Raw genomic sequence first — 19,087 nt, 5'->3', positions numbered from 1 at the left:
TTGACTTGGCTCCTTAATGTTCCAGATTCACTCACAAGGCTTTGGCAGGAGGCCTCAGTTCCTTGCTGGCTGTTGCTCAGATACCTCAGCTCTTGATCACGTGGGCCTTTCAATGGAGATACTCATGATTTCGCTTCCTGTAGACCTAGTGATCCAAGAGAGAGCAATTAAGACAATACACAACCTCAGGAGTAATATACCATCACTTTGCCATATTCTACAGGTCACACAAGACAACTCTGATATAACATGGGAGAGAATTATGGGGTATGAATATCTGAAGGTAGGGATCATTGAGGGCCATCTTGGAGGCTGGCTATTATGCTAATAAAACTTTCAATAACGAATGCTAAAAACACGTTAACAATATAACTATGTGAAAAAAATGTGAATGAATAATACATTTCTCAATTTAATTTAGCACAGTGAAACACTTACACTACCACATTTATAAACTTTATAGTCCTCATAAATTTCTCCAAAATTTCTAAGATAATTCCTGTATAGTTTGTAATATCCTCCTAATTAAATCCTCCTTCTGCTTACCAGTTTGTAAGAAAAGCAAAAATTACTATTTCAATTTATATTTACTGATTTTTCAGTTAAAATGACAACTTAGCTTGCAGTTGATTACTACTGCTTTCAGCACACAGATATAATCTTTTATATTTGTTTCGAGTTAATAGTTTGTGTAAACTACTGTAAGGAAAATCTCTCCCCATTCATTTTTTTAATGTTCTTTCTATACTTAAATCAATTGATACCTCAAACTGTATTTAAATAACCATGTTGGAGATTTTATTTACCAATAAAAAATGTAAAAATAATTATCCAGTTGTCTCACCTCTGTTAAAATGTGTCCTATGTTCTTTCCATAAACTTCCACAATTTGATTTTCCAGTGCATGATCATAGGAGGTTTCTGCAACAATGGGGAGGTGTTCTTTTGGTGCAGACTATGTACTCCTTGCTGTCAATCATCAGAAATGCACATTACCTTGAGTAGACAATAGAAATAATGGCAATTCAGAGATGTTGGCAAAAATAGTTGCTGCTTTTAGTATTGCTACAATGTGACACCACAGAGGGAAGAAGCCAGAGAGAGGAGTTAAAGACAACATTTTTGAAGTGATCTATAGAATTATCTGAAGTTTGTGACCCATATCTAGTAGAGATGCCACCAATCCCCCATGACTCCAAACATCATTTTAGAGAAATTTTTGCATGTGTTCAAAATTTTGCATGCTGAAGGCAGATTCAACAAATTTCTGACTTTTGATAGTTATTTCCAACCCCTTTTTATAGTCCTTCACTGCCAACTCCCACAGACACATGCAGTCTGGCCTGGAAGAATAGCAGGTACGCTAATAGTAGTTTCTTTTTCTGTTTGGCTCAGTACTAAAGAGGTATAGAAACAGGAGGCAGAGAAGCTAAAGAAAAATTAGTGAAAAGAAAGGAGAGCTATAGCTTGATAGTAACACATGGTTACTATCAAACACTACTTTGGATACTCTCTTGATTTTGTTTATTTCACATACTGAAAGGATAACATAATAAGAGACACTCAAAAAGAGGTCTGAGTTTTATATGTAGGTCTCAACAAGAAGCTGTTGAAGATATTTCACAAACAGTACTAAATTTTGGCCTTGCTGTCTGAGGATCATAAAAAGTCATTTAGAAATACTGGCATGTTATTTTCTTGTGGGTATATGTTAAATAAAAGTTTAAGCTTCTAGAAACTTATACATTCCAACTCCTTAGACAACTTTAGACATAACACATTTTATAATTAACAGATTTATCTTTAAGTAGATAGATACGTAAATGTTATAGATAGTATGTATCACACATATGTTGCACCTCTTCAAGAGAAACTTTGTTCATCACAAATGTTCATACCACATTTAACATTTAACATTGGATCGATGCTGGTAGATGAAATAATTACTCTCAAACACAGTCACAGAAGGTTCATTCTTTTAGTCACAAAATAAATATTTGTTGTGCAACTACTGTGTGCCAAGGCAGAATCTAGGGAAAATGCAGTGGCATTGGGGATATCTTTAGTGTCTCTGAATATACATTAGTGCACAAATCCAAGGGAGACTGTGACTGGTTGTCATAGGAGCTAAATTATGTTTTTACATAGGAAGAAAAGAATAGATGAAAAATATATGATTGTATAAATGAAAGAAACTTGGAGTTAAAAGCAACTTACACCCAACTCTTCTCATCATGCATTTAACAGTTGGACACAGTATTTTGATTTTAAGTTAGAGGACTTTGTTTCTTCTCCAGGCTTAACCATTTTCTAAGGTAGGGCCCTCAAATAAATCACTTAACCTTTCTATTTCTAAAAATTAATCCTACTTTAGAGTATTTTTTGGAACAATCAAATGAGATGACATAAATGGTACTCAATGTAGAGCTCTCTGCTGTTATTACTAGAGATCTCTTCTAGTGAACATATTTTTAGAAGTTTTGCATAATTTTGAGATTTAAAAATACAAAATGATACTCTTTTTCACATTTTTTTCTGTTTGTTTAAGACTTGTGGTTAACCCATGGGCAGTTATACGGTTACTAATTGAGGCTTTGATATTCTTTTTATCCATTCTGGCAACTGTTGTTCTAGAACAAGATATAATTACTTTATCAAGGTGAACCTTTTCTATATGCTTCAACCTAACATAATGAATTAATATGAAATTAACTTTCAACATATAGTGAAATACAATACCAGTTATTTTATAGATTGAATACCCTTTATTGACAAACGAAAATGAAGAGACTAAAGTAATGTTTGACACCTGCTTACAGTGGCAAGCCATATAGGGAAACTGGACACCAGGAAGAAAAGGTAATGCTTTACTTTATTAGAGAGTAAAACTAGACAACAGACACTATTCAGGTGAACAAAAGAGGATGGCCCTCATATATTTTGGTTACTTTGAATACAAAATCCAAAGAGAAATGGCTCCAATTATTTGCTTCAATAGTACTTTATTAAACCTTATCATTTTGGAAAATCATAATACACAAAAGCAAAACAAAACTCCCACAGTTAGGAGTACAGAGCCCAATATCTTATCATGGAAGCATATACATAGTAGATATTCACATAATCAAATTTAAATTTGTGGGTCTCATACAGTTAAGGAGAAGAGGTTATGCAAAATATTAATCATAGTCTGGTTATAGGTCTCTAAATAAAATTATGGGAGTACGTAAAATATAGTTGTGGTAAAAACTAGAGATCAAATACAGATAGAGAGATACTAGACCATTATTTCATGAAACAAATTAGTAATTTGAAATACCATATTTTTCAAAAAACTAAGATGAAAAACATCAACCAAAAGAAAAAAATACTGTGTGAAAGTATTTATCAAGGTACTTAATCATGTATTCAGTTTATTTATAGGCAACAAATGACCACAATTTTGTTAATGCAGTTAAATAATAGCATACAATTTTGTATTTAAACATAGTAATTATAATGTGTGAATCACAATATAAATAATAATGCCACATCTAACATTCTGTAATTCCTGTGTTTCCAAAAATATTCCAAGTATTATAGAAACAATTTTCTAATTCAACTTTTACATATTGATTTTATGTATGATGTATTGTTCTCCATTTAAAAATATTTTACCAGTATTTTTTGAATAATTAATGTTGCTGTTAATTCATTTCATATGTGTGTCCAATTATGATTACAATCTAAATCAATATTAAAGTTATATTTTTGATAATCATAAATCTTTCTCAAATCATATAGTTTTTCTTTATTACCTTCTGATCCTTTAAAGATGCTCTGTATGTATCTCTATAAGCTATTAATACTATTTTTTATAGTTTCTATTCTGAATACAAATATCTCTTACAATCAGCAATTTTACAAACATAGTAGCATTTACATGTATTCTCTGAAGGAATGTCTACATTGAAATGTTATAGAAATAGCCCTGAAAGATATCCATGATATGCTATATTATTTGATCCTGAGGATATTGTGCCAATTGAAGCAGTTTTTTTCAGGATTACATGTGCTTGGCAAAACTTTCTAACGATTAATATGTAGAAACATTTTTGACAAATTACTACTTGATTTTAATGTGGTTTCATTGATTTCTTAAAGCTGAGACTGGATATTTTTTCAGTTCTTCATTTAATTCCATTATTCCAGCTTCTCTTTCAGCAAATTTGCAGAGAAAAAAGCAATGCCTTGAGTGGAATGCTGAAAGCATTTGGATAGTTAGGCATTTTAATTATGAAGTTTTTCATTTCATGTCTTTGTTTGTAATAAGGCAGATAGTAATTGAGGCAGTTAAAGCTACCTGAACATAAAGAACTTAGACTATTTCTAATGTTCATGGTAAAGTCATGCATATATCTAAAATTTAGATTTAAGTAATTTACCTGCAATTATGTTTGATTGGCTTGTCATCTCCAGGCAGTCCTACATAAATCACTAAAAAACTAGTTCATCAATTTTTCAATATAAAATGATTCATGATTATAGAATATGATAGTTGAAAAACACAGTTTCTCCCTAAATGATCACCTTGCAAAACAAAAGTGTCCCATCTCTTCCAAGGGCACAATAACTCAAGGCTAGAAATGTAGTTTGGTTCCATAGCTGAATGGATTGAGCACACTTTTTGAATACTGTCTACACACATAAATAATAGGATATGAAAAATACACGATGAAAATTTGTGTAATACAGTATGTTCTCCTATTGTTAATCTACCTTTCCAATTGTAAAGAAAAGTGACTGTTTTGTAAGGGGTATTCTTCTCTATAACTTCTACCTTTTAATTGATCCTATAATTGGTAGTAATTAAAGAGCATGTAGCAGTCACCAATCTTTTTAAGTAATGAAATGAAGCAAAGACGTAATCTAAAAGCATAAAAATAATGGACAAATTGATTCAGATTTTAATGGGAATTCCTTGTAAAGCCTTCTGTGAAATATCTTTTTGGAAGTAAAGAGATTAAAAGAAAAAAAAAACACAAGAGTCATCAATTAAGCAGAATAATAGTTGAAGAAACGAACATAGAACAAGGATTTTGGGATGGATAGAAAATTCTAAGAGTTGAATATGGAGTCAATAACGTTTTTTGATGCTAACTTACATGATATGCGGGTTTTATTATTTCCAGAAGCTCTTCACCAGAGTATTTGGTATAGAATAATATACATTTTAAATCTATTTTGAATAAGATAATAGATAATTATCTCACTGCTTCTCTTATTACCTATTCAATTTAGACTAATTATTTAACTTTTCTGTTCCTCAGTTTCCTCGTCTGTAAACTGGAGCTATTAAAACACCAGATGTACAGTTCTAGTGCAAGAATTAAGTGACATTATAAATGTAAAGTGCTTTAGGAAAGTATAGACTAATAATGTGCATTTAGTCAATGTTAATTATTAGTATTATGATTCTAATACACACCTGTAAAGGTCTTTATATAGTGATATAAGAAACTTTTTTGTTTAGATAGGAGAAATATGTTCATAAAAAGTTTTTTTTTTAAGCAAGTTAAGAGTGACATTGTTTTTACATCAATCTTCTATTTTCACTGGCATGATACCATCATAGCATTCAAGGAGAAACACTTTATTAAACATTTTGCTGGTGGAATTGTTCTTTACAGACTGACATCATCATCAATCCTCCACATCAGTAGCTAAAGCATAGTTTAAGTTTTGGTTTATATATGCTTTTGAAAACAAAAGCCATTCTACTAAAATGGATCGTCAAAAAATATCTAATATATTAAAAAGAACTTTCCATTAAAATTTATGGTCATTCTTCAGCCTTCCAATAAAACTATATTACTATATTACTATCCCATGTAGGTGAATTATTTAGTATAATAGTGATTAAGTTTGCAACCAAGCACTGTTTGGCTTTAAATTCTAGCTTTACTGCTTACTTGCTGTGTGAATTTGGACAAGTAATATACTACCAAAGTTTTAGAGTTTTCATCTGTAAAATAGGAATAAAAATAGTATCTACCTCACCAAGTACTTTTGAGGACTAAAGAAGCTCATTTATTTTGAAACCTCTTGTGTAAGTTAAAGAGAATGCAGTTAGTATAGGTGTTGCCTTCATTGTAATTCTTCTGTTTTGTAATTGTCAGGGGTACTATTATTAAATCTGGCAATTTTCTCTTGTCCCAATGAAAGTCTCACCTCTAAATTCTTTCTCTCTCCCTCTTTCTTTCTCTCTCACACACATATACATATATACGTATATGTGCATCTATATATGTATATATAGATTCTCTCTATTTTTTTTAACTTCCTACTTAAATAGTGTTTTCTGTCTTGGTGTCTAATGAATATATAGGCATTTCTTTATTCAATAACATTGTTTAATTAGTCCATGTAGTTTGTGAATAGAAAAGGCTTTAGACCTGGAAATGGTGCTATACAAAATATAAATGAAAATTTTGATTAACAGACAAAAAATAGATGCCAGTTTTTCTCTGAAGCAAAAGTTAAAATTAATAAATTATTAATTTATTTAATTTTATAAAAAATAATAAATTGAACTTCCAGAATTATTTGTGAAGGATCCGTGATAGAGGATGGGGAAAAACTTATTTGAAAACTCTGCAAAATGTAGGAATTTAAAGAAAAATAATAAAAGATTGAGCAGAAATATATGCACCTAAAAATAGGATTTTTTGTTCCATCCCCATTTTCAATTCATTATTTTGCTTCATATTTCACTGAGAAAATTGAAGTAATTGGAAGAAAGTTTTCAGAAACTTCCACCTGTGTATTTACCAGCATATACGCTGCTTTGCCTCCTGCTACTATTGAAGGGTACTCCCTGAATCCATATCAGGTCAATTCTGCCCTTTTTACATAAGATCTGGTCTTGTACCTTCATTCTTCTAAAATACTTTTATCAAAATCTCCAGGTACTTCCATGTTGTTAAATCCAATAACAAATTATCAGTTTTCATTGTATTTGACCTGTCAGCAGCCTTTAAGCTGGCAAGGCACTTCCTCCTTTTTTATACACTTTGTTTGTAATTTTCAAGGCACGATACTCCCTTCATTTTTCTCCATCTTACTCCTACAACTCATTTAGTTCTGCTACTTGTATGCCTTCTCTTCATCCTTTTAATATTGGAATGTTTAGAGCTGAATCTGTGAAACTTTTCTTTTATCTCTATATGAGATTATTTTAGTAATTCCACACAATTGTTTACTTTACGGACCACTTATATAGTGAAAATCCCCAACTTATAGCTCCATCTCTGATTTAGTTTATAAAATCTAGACTCTTATCTACAACTAATGGACTCAGTGTTCCCATTTTGAACTCTAACACTCAGTTAAACATTAATATGGACTTCTCATATTGTGCACAAACTCATTCATCTGAATTTCTTCTCTTCTCATTAATGGCACTTCATTCTACCATTGGCTTCATGTCTTCTTTAACTTCTTTTCTTTTAATTCCCATAGCTAACCTGTCAGGAAAATATCTTGATTCTATTTTTTAAGAAAAAATGTAGAATCTGACCACTTCTCACTAACTTTACCTGATTTTTTTCTCCAAATAATTCAATTATTAGCACAGTTAGAAGACTAGCACTTTTCCAGTTGTAATGATTATTCTTTAGAATCTGTTCTCAAAGCAGCATCACACGTCAAAAAATAACTCAAATCAAATCACTTTTTCAATGAGTCATACATTGGCAATAGTAATTAAAATTTCCCGTCCCTTTATTTGTATTTATTCCCCTTACCTGCTTTATTTTTCCTATAACAATTATCACCTTTTAAATATTATACAATTATGCTATTAACATGACTCCACACAACTAATACATAGTTCTCTTGGATTCAGGAATGTTTTTGGTCTTATTCTTCAATATATCCTTAGCACACAGAAGAGTCCTTGGTAAATAAGTAGGTACTCAATAAATATTTGGTAAGAAAAAGAACAAAATATACATTGTATGACTTAGGAAGATAATACAAAAGAATAAAGATGATATGTAGTTTACAATTCAATAAGGTACTAACTAAATAAGGACCACAATTTTATTTATATTTCTTTTAATAAATGTATAACAAAAGAATTAAGTGAAAACGAAAAAAATAAACATTTTTTAAAAAGTAAATGCAATATTCAGTATTTCCTATGATTATAAACAATTTTTTCTACCCATTTTAACTGATAAAATTAACATAGACTTAAAACACAAAGACAGAAGCTTCTCTATTGGGTATTAACTTAAAGCTATCCTTCAGTGCTCCCTTCAGATTAGCAATCCTCTCTAAAAGTTTTATTACCAGTGGAAAGCAGCTCTAACTTTGTCTTAGTTTTTTGTTGCTTACAACAGAATACTTGAAAATAGGTAATTTATTTTTTAAGAGACATGGGGGTGGGGTAAGGTTTAGTTCTTACAGTTCTGGAACGGGGAAATTCAAGTCCAAGGAGGTACATCTAGGGAGAGCCTTCCTGCTGATGGGAACTCTCTACAGGGTCTCGAAGTAGCACAGGACATCCTATGATGAGAAGGCATGCTTGCTCAGGTCTTTCTTCTTCTTCTTACAAAGCCATCAGTCTTATTCATATAATAACCTATTAATCCATTAATTGATGAATGTATCAACGCCTTATGAGGGTGGAGACCTTATGACTCAATTACTTCCCATGATCTCCACCTGTCAATACTGCCTTAGTGGGGATTAAATTTCCACATGGGTTTTGGAAGGTAGAAATATAAACAATAGCAAATGTGATACCTCTTTGAACCAGCTTTCTGTATTTTTGGAGTTTTCTAGTTAATTTTTCATAAAATAACTAAGGTAGAAGAGCTGTTAAGGTCTTGACATATTCCTGGCCTATGTAATTGGTTTCAATGGAGAATTAGTAAACTATGGCATTTCAAACTTGATTGGACCCAATGTAATAATAAAAGATTCACTTTAAACTTGGTACTGTAGTGCTCTAATTTCTTTCTTTTCTTACTAGTTTTATGCTGTTGATTTTTTAATGTATTATTTATATAAAGTTTTATATAAGCACATTCATAAAATGCTAAATGCACAAAAGTTGCCACCAAAACAAATCTATAAATATTTGTTAAATAGTACATAATAGTATTTACCAATCATATGTAATATTTCAAATACAGAACAAGATAATGAGCACACATGGTTTCCCTATATCCTCTGATTTCCAGAAAATATCAGATTTCAAAGTCTAGTCTTAATGTCTGTCTGTTATCTTAAATTTTACTTGGATGCTCATGTGATCTGAACTTTCATTTAAAAAATGAGATCATTTGGTTTTAAAAATGAAATTACTGCAGTTACGCAGTTTCTACTTTTAAAAAGACAGTTCGCTATTTGAAGTATTATCTTAATTCTCCAAATAGCATATTATCTTGTTTTCTCTTGACTATTTCAAATTCATCTTGCCCCAAATTGGAAGTCAATATTTGACTTAGTCCATTTGAGCTGCTATAACAAAATAACATAAAACTGGGTGGCATATAAATAAAAATTTTTTATTTCTCCCAGTTCTGGGGTCTGGGAAGTCCCAGATCAAGGCATTGGCAAATTCAGTGTCTGGTTAGGGCTTGCTCCTCACAGATGAAGGCTTCTCACCATGTTTGCTCATGGTGGAGGGGGAAAACCGGCTCCCTGTGAACCTCTTTTATAAAGGCACACATCGCACTCAGCCTTCATGGTTAATCATCTCCCAGAGGCTTCATCTTGAGGCTTAGAATTTCCACATACAAATTTGGGGGTGACAAACATTCAGACCATAGCAATGTTATCTCTGTTCCTTCTAATAGGAAAGTATCAATTCATTCAAAACTATTTATGAATTACCTACTATGGGTGAAGCAGAAATGTAGGCACTGGGAACACAGTGGTGAACAAGATAAACAGAAATGGAGCTAATGTTTAGTGAGCAAGAAAAGAAATCAGTAAGGTAAATATGTAAAATACATTGTATGTTAGTGGTGAGAGCTAAGAAGAAAATCATGAAGGGAAGAAATACAGGAAATTTAAAACCCATATGAGAGGAGAGCCAGAACCATGCATATATCAAGGGAAAGCTGTGCCAGGCAGGAGAAACTTCCAAAATAAAGAATTTGAGGTAGGCATGTCCCTGCCAGACTCCAAGAGGACAACTAGGGGATAAGAGTTCAGAAAGGTGAGGGAGGTTAAGACAGATTATACACTATTTTATATTGCTTAATTTTCCCTTTATGTAAATGTATTGTCAACTCTTTTGCTATTCTTTAATTGGTTACCCTAAAGTTTATACTATGCATTATTAATTCATTCTAACACAAATTATGACTTTTACCACTTCCAAAATGAAACTAGAACATTAGAACTTTTTAATTGCATGTATACTTATATCTTTTGTATAATTTTGGTTACACATTTTAATTTCATATATAACAGAACCCCATAAAACATAAGTCTAATTGTTTTGTACAGTTCATACTCAGTAAATTTTTAGTTGTGTTTATCCTCATTGCCCTTCTCTTAGTTCTTTGTTACTGTCTTCATTTCTGTGTTTTCCTCTCAGGCCATTTTGCTTCTGACTCTTCGAAGTTCTTCCTCTCTGGAGTCATAGCCCCTCCAGTTCTGTGTCTTCAGCAGCTCTTAGCTGCCTTCAAATCAGTCCTTTCTATTGTGTGTGTGTGTGTGTTGCATGGTTGTTCTAGGTATGCACGGCCAATGCATTTTCTGTGCTATTTCATTCCACATCTTATTTCGGAACTTTATACACATTATTTTGTATGTATTTCTCACAGCAGTCCTTCAAGAAAGGTAACGTCAGTATTTCTGTTTACCTATCAGGAATGTGATGTTCCTGAGACTAATCAACGTTCCTGAGACTACTCTGTTCATAAATTCTATAGTCAGAATTCAAATGTTGGCCTGTAGAATTCAAATAAGTGTGTGTGCCCACACTCTTTCTACTTAGTACAGACATAGCCAAAGGCTCCATGAAGCTCTTGATTAGCCACATGAATCTAAAGAGAACTTACTCTGTTCTAGGCATCATACTAGGGGTTGAATAGAGTGTGGTCTGTGGAGATAGGGTATAGAGAAGGTATACAAAGTTAGTACACCTCCCATAGTCTTAAGGAACAGGTAAAATACACATATAACAAATTATCAATAAATATAAGTGCTATCTATAGAAATGAAAGTAAGTATCAGGAGTGGATTTTGGGGGAAATGTCTTCCTTCTTAGAAAGAAATTATATTTGAACAACTTCAAAGGTGAGAAGAGGTTGTCAAGGTAGCGAATGAATAGCAGATCAAAATATTATGGACATTATCCTGTACATGATGGGGAACTGTTGCGGATTTGGGACATAGAAGAAATATTAACAGCACCCTCATAATGATAGAAAGGAAATGGTTAAAAGGGAAAACTGTTAACTGCTTTGGTGGGGTAGAGATTGACACTGATGAGAGATTATTTAATGGTTTCAGCCTGTTCATATCTAGATTTCTTCCTAATGAGAGAGTTTCCACCCTCGAAAAAAAAAAAAGAATATAACTCTCCCCATTGTTACAGATTGACAATTTTATAGACAGAAGGTGGGAGGATCTCAAATTAGAGAAAAAATAAAATATAAATCTAGGTCAATCATTTTAAAGTTAAAAATGCCATGAAATACTATTCAGGCATATAAAATAATCAAAATATGTATTTTGCAGAAACATGTATGGCACTGGAGGTCATTATCGGAAGTGAAACAAGTCAGACACAGTCAAATACCATGTTTTCACTCATAAGTGGGAGCTGAAAAATATGTATACATGGACATAGAAAGTGGAATGGTGGATAATGGAGACTCGGAAGGGTGAGAGTGTGGGAGAGGGAGGATAATGAGAAATTACCTAATGGGTACAATGTACGTTATTCAACTGGTGGATATCCTAAAAGCTCTGACTTTACCACTATGCAATCTATGTCTGTAATGAAATTGCACTTGTACCCTATACATTTATTTAAAAATAATAATAAAAGGCTAGTGTAAGTATGCTTTCTTAAAAAAGTAAATAAATTACCAAAGTAATGTTTAAAAGCGCTATTTGAAAGAAGCAGCTCTGTTTAATAACAGTAGCACTATATGGTTGGGCACAGTGTCTCACACCTGTAATCCCAGCACTTTGGGAGGCCAAGGCAGGTGGATCAAGAGGTCAGGAGATCGAGACCATCCTGGCTAACACGGTGAAACCCCGTCTCTACTAAAAATACAAAAAGATTAGCCTGGCGTGCTGGCGGGCGCCTGTAGTCCCAGCTATTGGGGAGGCTGAGGTAGGAGAATGGCGTGAACCCGGGAGGCGGAGCTTGCAGTGAGCCGAGATTGCGCCACTGCACTCCAGTCTGGGCGACAGAGCAAGACTCCGTCTCAAAAAGCAAAACAAAACAAAACAAAACAAAAACAAAAAAAACAGTAGCACTATACTTAAAGTTAACTTTAACAACTGTACACAGGTTATGAATACATTGCATACAGTACTAAAATCTCTGACAAAATCACGGCTACACAGTAACAAAAATAGCCCATGTATCTATCTCTCCTATGAAATTGCAAATCCAAGATCAGAAATCGTATTATTATTTATTTTATTACTCCCTTGGAATACTAAATGACCTAGTAATTACATGTTGAATAATTTACTAAGTGAAATACAAGAAAAGGGAAAGAAAAACGATATAAAAATTGTCATAACTTGAAAATAAAGGATTCTAGACTATATGAGAAAAGAAAATATTTTACCAGTTAATATCAGCTAAGGCATTTCTTCAGTTCTTTGTAAAGAGAAACTAGAAATTTATATTTGAACCCAACTGAAATGCTTCAACAATATATATAGTTAAATGAGCAGTAATATATAACTAGTTTTCCTTCCAAAGTTTGTTTATTCTGTTATTTTCATTCTTTCTTTGTCTCCAAGTCTTGAGATAAAGAACCCCCAGTAGTTTTTCTGGGTAGCTGTCTTGTCTATAGATTACATATGACTATTATAACCAGATATTGATGCAAAAAAAGTAGATTAAACAAGGAAAGAAAGAACGTCATCTACTGAATGAGAATCTAACAAGAATTATTTCTGTATGTATGTGCTACACGTTGCTAGTGCAGCAGAGTATTTTTTAAAATAATCAGAAAGGAATTATTTAAAATGTTTATTCTGCTGATTCAATTCAAGATTACTTCAAAAATTTGGCTAAAGAAGTTCTGATTCCTCATATACATTTTAGAGTCAATCTGATTTACACATTAGTTGTATTTATTTCTAGCGTTTCTTGTGATATGACGGTAAACTGATGCCTTTGATTCTATGATAAAGGAAAATTTTTATCTCTATCAACTTAGTTGTGCAACAAAGTTCTCATTTCTGCCTTCAAAAATTTTATTTATTTTGATATAATTCAAATTAGTTTAAAAGATGCAAAAATAGTTCAAAGGACTCCCATAGACTTTTTACATAGTTTGACAAACTATTCATACTTTTCCCCATTGACCTTTTTGTTATCTCTTTTTCTCTGTGTGTCCATGAGTATACACACACATATGTATGTACGTATGTATGTAGATGTATAAATTTTCCCGAACTCATTGAGAGTAAGTGATAGAGTCACGTCCCTTTAGATATGTGTGTCATTGTATGCTTCCTAAGGAAAAGGGTATACTCTTACATAACTACGGTACAATTTTAAAAATATTGATACAATATTATTATCTAATCCACACTTCATATTCAGATGTCATTAATTGTTCCAATAATGTGCTTTATAAATATCTTTTCCTGGTTCAGAATCCAATAAGGTATCATGAATTACATTCTATTGTCTCAACTTTCTTGATACAGAGCATTTCCTTGAACTTTCTTTGTGTTTCTTCCCTTTGGCAATTTTGGAGATTACTGGTGAATTGTATTTTAGACTTGTTCTTCAGGTTGAGTTTTGCATATGTTTTGGTAGGAATACTATAAAAGTGAAGATCGCCTTTCTCAATATGTTATATCTGGAAGCACCTGATGTTCAATTGTCCAGTATTGTGATATTAATTTGATAACATGGTTAAGGAATCTAAAAAGTATTCCTACTATAAAATTATTATTTTTTTGTAAGTAATAACTGGTTTTATTTATCAAAATTTGATCTGTTGGGTTTACCACCTTTTGACACTTTTCAGACTCTATACTTATTTTTATGTTTATTAGTTGATCCTCTGTAAGGAAGAGATTTCCTTCCTCCTTTATTTATTAATTTCTTCATTTTTATGCCATTATGAATTCAGATTATTATTAACATCTGGACAGCGACTGGCCCTGCAAAATAACTTCTTGTTCTTTACATCTATTTTAATTATTCTTTGGCTATTTCTTACCTTTGGTACAACAAAATAATCCAGGCTCAATGTGTACCTTCCCCGCCCCAGACTCAGAATCAACTTCTTCACTAAGAATTCTAGATCCTTTTACTAAAGGCTATATATTACTTTCTTCTATTTTTAATTTTTTCCATATTTGCCACTACTTTCTATGTCTCAAAAATAATTCATAGTAAAAAAAGCTGAACACAAAGTTTGTATTTTTAAATTTAAAATTATATAAACAGCAAGATTGTGAAAAATAAAGAGTAAATTTTCTTTCTATTGGATATATATATAAAATAAAATTTTTATCATTATAAAGTTCTCCTGAAAGTAATCTTTTGAAAAGATAAATTAATTTCACTATTATAAAAGAGCTCAACTATAATAATTGCATCCTTTCTTGTATTAAGCATGCACGATTTTAGACAAGACTATTAAGCTTTCCGGACACAACTCAGGTTTGGTTCTGCAGGTAAGCAAACATAGAGAAAGGATCTTCAGTTTCCTTACATGTTTTTCAATTAACTCTTACCCTTTGGATCAGCTTACTTCTCCCCAAGGTAATGCCACGGGCAGCTAAATGATGAACTTGCTTTCTCAGACTCCCTCAAAAGCACAGGAACATTTTAATTGTGGATCTATGTGGAGGGATGATTGATGTGAAAAAGAAATCAGAGTTGCTCACTATCACACTTTATAAAATTCCCTTCCATTTATCATTCACTATCTAAAAGCCCTCAAGATTAGTTTTGTTTAAAGATTATTTGCATTTAAATTGTAGGGATATAGGAGAGTGCTTGCATTTTACGACTGAGGTTAAAAACTAAAGTCATCAGTGGTTTAATCTTTTTTAAAACAACATTCCCTAAAGCGACCCAAAGCATTGAATATGCTACAATATTTAGTAAAAAGTTCTTTAGTTATGGGGCTACTGTGGAGTCAACAACGTAAAAGATAATTTAAAAAACGTATTTATTCTTTGCTAGGTTACAGCTAAAAATACATTCCTGCAGAATAATTGTCCTTGATGTGAGCTACTCTAAAAACAAAAATGAAGCTTTTTATTTTCTGAAATTACAATTGTATAAGCCAATTTTTCTCAAGTATCATGCAGAGTTAATTGACTTCCAGTAACCTAAATTATGTTGTTACCTTACAGTTCAATTTAAAATTGTTAAGCAGAGAAATTTAGAAATGCTTAGAATGAAAACATTAGGCATAAAATAGACTGTAATATTATAGCAATTCTAAGTAGATTGTACACAATGCAGATTATGGCTGTGAGTATAAAACATAATTATCTATATTCCTTCATTTCAAGAGTTCATGGGGTCATTCATATCAAGTAAACAATCACACTTTCGAGTTTTTACCAGTAAAGAGAACTTATTTGAATAATTCTCAAAAGCCTTTCATTTTAAAAGGTCCAAGATAACTATTTTATAGCATTTACGGAATTCTTTAAAAGGACTGTTTCTATATTGATAGTAATTTTTTTACTTTGATGAATGCAGAAACACTGATTTATATTTTTAAAAATGTTTAACAAGACCATTTGGTTGAGGTTAAATTGACCTGAAGGTCTGAAGTGGGCTTGCTGAGGGAGAAACATGATATTTACTCTTCCTGGCTCACACTGCCTCATGCATCTTGATGGGAAACATGCATCTAATATCCAATGATTTGATTTTACAATAAGATATTTGGCTGGTCATGTTTGATAGATTCTCCTTAAGAGGTATGTGTTATACTATATTATGTATACTACTATTAGAGGTGAATCTGAAAGATCTATTTCTTTTTTATATCTTAAATCAGATTAATGGGAAAGCTCCATGTGATTTTTAAAAATATATTTCATCATTTGTATACTTGTTAAATTTAATAGCTAAATACTAAGAACATCAACCAGTTATCTACATCAATTTATTTTTATATTGAGTTACATAATTATTAAAACTCTTATCAAATATTCACAGGCTTATTTTATCTATCTATACACACACACACACACACACATTCCTAATCTGTCTGAACAAAGGTATCATACAAATTTTAAATAAAATCCTAAAATAGATATTTGTAGTTTGTACACAATATGTATTCTTATCTGCCCTGAGTATGAGGTATAAAGCAAGCAGAATAATATAAATAAAAACATTTGTAAAATATGAAAGTAAATCAAATGACAAATATAGGACAATATTACTTTTCACTGATCACCCCATCTCCCAGTTTTCATGAGCATTAATTGCCTTCCTTATGTTCCTGGATATAGGATAAAAAGTTATCTTTCATGAACATGCTACATTTTTACCTTTCAATAGCTCTTTTCCTTAATTCAAATATATTGATTATGCATCTAAGTCTCTGATATTAATCAGATATTTACAGATTTTAAGTAGCTTTTAGTGGACCCAAAAATGGTGCTAGTTTGCAGATGCTAAAGCTAGTAACCTATAAAAATTATTTTGGAGCACATAGGCTTCTAAACACTCTACAAAGTAACTCTTTATGTGATTATATCCTCTCAGTTTTCGGATTATTGACACACAATAGATTATTGAAATAAAATTATAATTATTACCAGAGCTTAATCTTAAATGCCAAATATTCTAACAGGAGTAAGATTTTGAATTTCAATGGACTATAGCAGATGACAATGTTATATTAATATTTTTCACTATTACTGCTTTGTTGCAGTCGCAGACATTTCCTTTTTGTCTTTGTTTCTTTGTGTTATCCCAGCTTTGGGATATTTTCCTAGTGGTGACATTTTCCTGGTTCTTCCTGGGCATTTTGGATATTATGTTATGTGTCCCTGTGTTTTATTTGAATCCTCTGTTTTATCAGGCCTCCTGTGACACCATGCATGTTGAGGAAGGAAGCAATGCATCATTATTCCCAGGTGAGGGTGGAAGTTGAGGTTCCCCACTTGACTTGTTTGACAGTCCAGAAGGGAAAGTTGCCTCCTTATTTCTAGTCAGGGTCAAATTTAAGTTTCCCCATTGGACCTCTGCTGACACTATTTTAATAGTCTTTGTAGGAGACAATAATCATCAGAATTTGAGGAGTGTCTTTGGGGAATGGAAATCAAGATTTAGTTGTAAGAAACACAGAAGAGTTAGAATAAACTCTTGGGTGCCATGTGGAAGGTAAAGAAAGAGGAGTCAAAGATGGCATGCAGATTCATGTTATGTGAATTGGTAAATGGGGATATTATGACAAAAGCATGGTTTTTAAATGACTTTTTTAGTAATTTATAAAGCTTTTATATGAGAATAATGTTTAACGTGAAAACTTCCTAATTTTAAAACATATAAACATTTTTATGTATTGAACTTATTTCTATGTTTTTCTTTGGTACGAGAAATGCAGGTATACTTGCATTGATCTTTCTGATTGCATTATCACGACTTTTTATGAATTATGCCATTTTGATATTTAATATAGTATATCATATGACTAAATTTATTTTTTAGTCTAGCCTCTTAATGACTCCTATGCACATTTTATATTCTTAGTCATATTACATCATTATTGATTAGATATGTTGTCTTTAATTGGATTGTAATTGGATGGTATTCTTCTCTGAAATTAGTTTATAATTACCTATTCTTTTTGAAATTGTACTTGTTAAAAACTAGTTTGAAGGAGAAAAGTGAATAAATTCAAATCTTCCCATTCTTTATGCATTAAAAAACTTCACATTTAAGTTTTTTTAAAAAATGAAAAGGTGAGAGAAAATATTAATTGGTATAAAACATAAATATAGACAGGTAAATTTAAATATATAAAATATAAAATGTGAGTAACATCTAAAATAATAAGCACAATAAAAAGACCAAAATCAAACTTGTGAAGTTTCACTTCCAATATGACAACACAGAGCTCATATTTGTAAAAGCATTTGCTAATAAATAAAACAGAAATAATTTAGTTTGAAATTTAAAAGAAGACATGAGTAGAGAATAGCAAGAAATTTAGAGATAATACATTTAATCAAAGATCTTTACCATATTTCATGTCTATGATTTCCTTATTTGGAATTATCTTTAGGTCCATCCAAACATTATATTAAATATTATAATGCCAATATACATTTATCCTTTGATAGTGGACTTAATTTTTTGAAATGCCTCAAAAAGCATGGTTATGTAAATCTATGGGCAAAAAAAAAGCATTCAAAGAAGTAAATGTCATTGAGAACAAATACAAGAATATAATCTATTTTCACATGAGATGTGCTGTCACTGAGATATTCACATGTTAGCTTAGTAGAAAGTGAAAAAGCTATAAAAGATATTTAGTCCATCCTATGGAGAGGCAAGGGAGAAGTAATTATCAGGAGGAATTAAAATTTGAGCTAAATCTTGAAAAATTACTTTGCAGTATTTGGCTACACAAGAGTTGAAACAGAGTTCTTGGCAGAAGGAGTAGCATGGAAAAATGTCGGAATGCTTCAAGAATGATACAATTTTAAAGGAATTATATGTAGTATATTCTGACTGCCAAAGATAAATGACAGTATAAGAGGAAAGCAGGTCAAATTATAAAGGGCTTAGAGAAGTAAACCTTGCCATATAAGTAATGATGAGCAACTGTCAGGTCTGAAATAGAAGGCTGATCTACAATTTAGGGCAATTTGGAGGATGTGTTGAATAAGT

This window comes from Gorilla gorilla, chromosome 1, assembly GCF_029281585.2.
Source record: "Gorilla gorilla gorilla isolate KB3781 chromosome 1, NHGRI_mGorGor1-v2.1_pri, whole genome shotgun sequence".
Classification (NCBI taxonomy): Eukaryota; Metazoa; Chordata; class Mammalia; order Primates; family Hominidae; genus Gorilla; species Gorilla gorilla.
Note: the sequence above shows the minus strand (reverse complement) of the source record.